The 6,000-nt window shown below is 37.3% G+C and overlaps 1 protein-coding gene across 2 annotated transcripts in view; it reads right to left on the reverse strand.

Moving 5' to 3' along the window:
* LOC109423349 (zinc transporter ZIP11) overlaps positions 1–5,012 on the reverse strand; it is a 12,378-nt gene extending 7,366 nt beyond the window's left edge. The window contains exons 1-2 of one of the 2 annotated variants that reach the window (XM_019698303.3): positions 4,715–5,012; positions 3,421–3,491 (exon numbers count right to left, since the gene is read on the reverse strand). The gene's annotated coding sequence lies outside the window, so the exon portion shown is untranslated. Of the gene's footprint in view, positions 1–3,420; positions 3,492–3,555; positions 3,706–4,714 lie in introns of those variants that run through there. The other variant, XM_019698304.3, reaches the window with a different exon arrangement.
* Between the last annotated feature and the right edge of the window lie 988 nt (positions 5,013–6,000).

Genomic DNA, 6,000 nt, shown 5'->3' on the forward strand with positions numbered 1-6,000 from the left:
CACATCTTTAGTACAATGATTAAAAGTAGCATTTCGAAACTTCCAGACGGTGCTGTGTCATGTAACCACCATGTTGCATGTCTGAAAATTTGTTGAAAAATCTCACAAAAACCCGAGGAGTGACCAAAACCTCCCTTCTTGTTATCTATCTGATGGAAAGCGAATGAATGCATGAAAGGTGAATGTGCTTATTTCACCATAAAATTTGAATGGCACATGAAATTAAGTCATAGTGACCGAACATCGAGATGGTAAATTACACATGAAATGTAAGGCTTGAACATTATTTTCAGCTATTACTAAATATCACATAATAGGTGTCACAATTATTTGCAGTGTTCATTTGATAAATCGTGTTGTTTCTGATACCAGCAACTAAGTTCTTACGATGTTGCTGAGAACATATTCGATACTTAATGTTATGTTATAAGAATGTATTGAAAAACATCTTTTGTAACATCATGAAGATGTTTTATAAGCCGCCATTTTTTGCGCTTTTTCGGTGATATAAGTGTACGAAAATAAGTTTTCCATAGTGAGAACAAAACATAGTCGTTTGTATGAAGCATGTATTATATACATTATTATAACAAGTTGTGTTACTTGGGGAGTGTTTGACTGCCAGAAGCTATGAAGAAATTTGCCTCTGGTGATGTGGTGCTAAAAAAACAGTTGATCCCTTTGAAAGTTGAGAGGACATCATCCCGTGTTTGAGAAAATGTGCATGGATCTATAAGAATATTCTTCAAGAGAAAATTTGATTGTGATGGCGTAGCAAAAATGCGATAATAGAGATTCATAGTGGAAGTATGAAGTAATGTTAACAACGCCGTAAACATAGCATCTGCCGTTGAATGGGATCAGGCTCCAAAATTTCAAAATGATCAACTGTCGAAAGTTCCTCAAGTATACCATTGGACAACGAGCAACTCAACAGATTGGTGAGATCTTTCCAACATACATTATTTAACTTTCAATCTCAATAACCTTTGATATACTACTTATTGATATTTCAATCATGAATTCAATTGCGTACAATATGGAGCGTTTGGCACGGTATGTCCACGCATCCTTCCACCCCTGTAGATTCTAGAAATGTTTCGACACAAAATGAAATAAAATGTAGAAGTCGAGGCATTTCCAAGAATCATCTCTGCGGTAAATACTGCGCAGTAAGCCTGGCCGCTTTCTTGTACTGGCTGCGTATGTATTAGATTAGATTAGATTAGATTAGATTCGTTTCTGGTTCTAGCGATGGCTATGAGCATATGAATATACATGAGTTGTATATGTAGAGAAGAGAGAGAGAGAGAGAGAAAGTTGATAGAAAGATACAAAGTAGGATGAAAGGGACGGGCCAGGGATTGAACCCATGACCTTCTGCATACGAATCAGAAGCGGTAGCCACTAGACCACCAAGCCCGTCTCTTCAATGGCTACTGCGTTAACGTGCAAAAAATTGAACACGTTTTACCTTGCGTTTAACTCATTATTGGCTCACGAAAGAACAGCCTATGTTTAAAAGAAGGAAGAATATTTAACTGATGGGAAGTCAGCAGCTTCAACGTCTGAAAATAGTAAAATAATAAAACTTGAAAGAAAACCCTAGAAGAACGAAAAATCTCTGATGAGAAAAGCGGTGCGCGGTCCCACGTATGCCACTGCATTTTTATATATATACAGTGTATCAAACAATTGTCCGTACAGCATTTTTTTGTCAAAATAATTTTTCATTCAAGTAGTAATAACTTTTTTATGCGTCAATCAGAAACGCTGAAATTTTGACCAATCATGAATCATATATTAAAGCTCCATTATTAAAATTTTGAGCGAGATCGAATAAGTTTTCTGAAAGTTATAGAACTTTTAGTAAAACTTATAAGATTTTTGAACACATTTTTAATACATTATAACTCAATATGTACTCGATGATTTTTTTTCATTTTTTTTTTGTGTTACATCTTATACCTAAGGCTTTCATACGCAGCCATGTTTGGGGTTTTATATTCACTACAAAATATATGAAAAATGTGCGTATGTAGTTGACGATGTTTTAAAATTTACCATATTTTGTAGTTTAGTAGGTCCTGTATAAAAATATATCATTAAGAGGGTTTAAAAAAGTTGAGAACACTTGGCACTTTTATTGATCAAAATATGATAAATTTCCAAGTGACACTCTGAACGTATACAGATTTTTCATATTTTTTGTAGTGAATATAAAATCTTAAACGAAGCTGCACATGAAAGCCTTAGGTATAAGCTGTAACACGAAAAATATTGAAAAAGTTTCATCAAGTACATATCAAGATATAATGTTTTAAAAATGTATTCAAAAATTTTATAAGTTTTACTAAAAGTTCCATAACTTTCAGAAAACTTATTCGATCTCGCTCAAAATTTTACCAATGGAGCTTTAATATATGGGTTATAATTGGTCAGAAAATCAGCGTTTTTGATTGACGTATAAAAAAGTTGTAATCATTTAAATGAAAAATTATTTTGACCAAAAAATTGCTGTACGGACAATTGTTTGATACACTGTATATATATAGAAGACGTCGTAAAACAGGTTATCTTTCGAAAAAAAAAACGTATTTTCAACCAAACTTCATATGTCCTAAAGTTCGCCAGATCGGCTCTTCAATCAATTAATGCACAGAAAAGCTTGGATACTGCGGAAAAATCCAGCAGCTCAATTGACTACTGGAGATTTAAATGGCTGTCTTATCTCAAGCTGTATATTATATGGCGACCGTCAACTATCTCATGCTGCTCAGGTTACCCGAAAAAGAAACCATCCCAAGTAACATTTTTTACTCAAAAAATGAGATTACTAGAAGAGTTAAGACCATCATAAATCCAAAATAAAAGGTGTACGGTTTAATGACGATTCTAAAAACCTCTAATTTGTCATCAAAATGTTACTTGAAATATTCATCTTTTCAAATCAATAAATGACGTTTCATTTTGTGGGGGAGCGGTCGACTCTGAATTTCAGGCGAAGCGCGTATCAGAAATGCGAAAAAGGCTACGTGGAAGGAAGGGTGGTGTCGAAAATCGAATGTGAAAAAATGTTATGTCGATTTTGGATACTCCCTTAATAAAATCTGCTTTTTGATCCAACATCCATTCAACAAATGTTTGTGGCCATCAGAAATTTTGTTCTTATCGTCAAGAGGTGTTTACTTCAAAGCTTTTGCTACCAATCTGAGGTAGACCGCCAAGTTTCGGAAAACTGAACTCACAGACGAAGAGAACAAAATTGCAAAAGCTACTGTATTTATTTTTGCAGTTTCCTCTATGATTTTGAAACAACAATCATCTGGAATAATATCTTGTAATCAAAGGTTGATATATACGTAAGGGAATGCAAAAGCAAAACAAAAGCCCATAAATGTAGCAAACAAAAGTACTCACGTCATATAATCGGTCTCAGAGAGCTGATTTTGGAAATCTTCTGGATCGTTACCAAGCGTTTCGTAGTAGTCCTAAAAAATAAAAAAAATATCAGTAATGGTAAGCAAAGCGAAACAAAAAAAAATCTAGTCGTACCCAAGCGATATAAAATTACTCATCAGATGTTTGAAGTCAACAAGTAGAAAATTTTACGAAAACGAGACTTGAAAAGCGCGGAAACCAAAACGTGCCACCCGTGAGCCCCGAACGGCGCGCTTGTAAGTCCTTGCAATGCCCACAACCCATCTTTATATAGTTGATGATGATACAGTTCTACACCATAGCACTTCAGCTCTGCAGCTCGGATGCTGCTGGCTCTAAAACACAAACTTGGCTCTAATTTACAGCACCCTTTGCTGAAATGTATCTCCTCTAGAAAACAAACAAGTTGTAAACGCTATCCTAGATCACGGCGATCCGCTTCAACCGAGGGGCTGCCGAACGCAACGAGGGCCGACTATTGTTACGACTAACCTTCAACAAGTTTTTGCTGCATAATTAAACTCGCTATCCCCGCCGTCTGCTCCAATCAAATTGATTCGCCAAAACTCGTTCAAGGAAATGATTGGGTTTGCGTCGGACTCCGTCACAATGATTAAGTGCGAAAAAAAAAATCCTCATCACTGCCTCCAAAACCAGACGATCCCCTCGGTCCTAAAAGAGCAATTCACAGCTAATTACGTTTGGCCAAGCGTACGTGAGCTACGGCGTGAAATTGATAAAACTCCCACATCTTGCGGCAGTAGGCCGTGTCTTTGCCGTTTCTTATCAACGTCGTCGTTCTGGGACTAAGCAACCTCACTACTAGAAGAAGGCAGCCATAAAGCAATAATCGAGCTGGCGTCACCGTGTTACCAAAACTACCAACCGAAATGAATGGCCTGCTAGGATAGCAGTATCGCGCTGATTCCGTCCAGTGCCTTCGCAGAGAGAAGACATTCACCTCGCTCACTTCGGAACACCTTGTTTTGATCTGGAAGGTAGATAGCGGCGCATAGTGCATCGAGCAAGTGCCGTGTTCAAAACGAAGATGCGACGACTGTTCCTTAGAGGCGCAACTAAGTTGCTCTATCTCGAGCAAAAACCACACAACACCAGTCCCCGTCGCATTTTTGATGGATTGAGATTAAAATGATAATTGTTTGTATTACGTGGTCAATCATACGGAGGAATAGTCAGCATCGTCCGCAAAGTGTGATATTTCTGCAGAATTCTTCCCGTGATCAAACTCTACGTCGAACTCTTGTAAACTCACCTCTCGCCTTCCGGTAGCCAGTCGTGGATCAATGAAAACGTTCTACACGGCCGGGAAAGTCTCCATTGTTTTTTTCCACCAAGAGAACAGATTTTCCCTACACAACCATAGTCCTTCTCCGGATCGGGATCGGCTGTTTTTCCCTGTGTCTCGTCCAGTGCCAACGATGTGCGACTGAAGAAGACGCACCAATCAGAAGGCAGAAGATGTTCAGCAGCAACCTAGCCCACAACACACTGCACACTGATGACTTGACGGCGATGAATGGGCGCACACAACAATCTTCAATCAGTAGTATAGGTAGGTAGTAAGAAATGATGGTTCGACTATGGGTTTAACAACTGTGTAAAGACAATCACATCGAATCGGTGAATGAGTGCAGAATGTGTGTGCGGGAGCAACTTGACAGGTTCCATGGAAACAGATGGTCTAGTAGCATTCATGGCACAAGTGATTGATTAGTTTCAGACCGATGCAATTCGTTTTCTGAGTGATTATTGGTATACTATGATTCAAAATCCGTTCTGGTTGAAACACTTCATTGTAACACACCTACTTAAATTTTCGTGATCGAAGATTTCGATAATTAAAAACATAAATTTACTAAAATTAATTAAAACCCTTCAAATGAGTGATAGCAGTCGTAGGATACGATTTGGCCACAGCTTTTGCCCACCTGGACTTCCTTAAGTCCAATTAGACCGGCCAATGTTATACTGGTATCAGTAGGTCGGCTCCAGATGCACGTTGTACTGACATTTCCAAGAAGGCAGCACTTTCACCTAAACATACCGATACCGTACCGTTCTAATAAGACATTTATGCTTAATGCATAAAACATATGAATGATGTTGAAAAGCAACGTCAAACATGACAAACCATGGTGCATTCATTATATGGTTGTCACGTAACCGACAATGGGCGGGCAGCAGTAGCATGTTTTCTAGTGCTGGACAGAATAAAGTGCGCATTGATCATTTTTCATACAAAATGCTTATATTTTGAGGGTTGAATCTAAGCTTATAATGCACTAATTGATCTCAATTTTTTTTTCTTTATATTCATAGTAACTAGAAATTTGATATATGAAAAAAAAGAAATTATTTCTGAGCCTAACTTTTTAAATTATCGCAAAATTACAATTTTAAGATAAAGAGCTTAACCCTCTAATACCCAAATTTTTGATTTTGATCTAAATATCATTTTTTGTCATCTAAAATCGATTTAAACATGTTTTGGAAGATGATTCTTTTTAATTCTCGATTCCGTGAATTTCAGTTTTTGGT

This window comes from Aedes albopictus, chromosome 2, assembly GCF_035046485.1.
Source record: "Aedes albopictus strain Foshan chromosome 2, AalbF5, whole genome shotgun sequence".
NCBI classification, from domain to species: domain Eukaryota; kingdom Metazoa; phylum Arthropoda; class Insecta; order Diptera; family Culicidae; genus Aedes; species Aedes albopictus.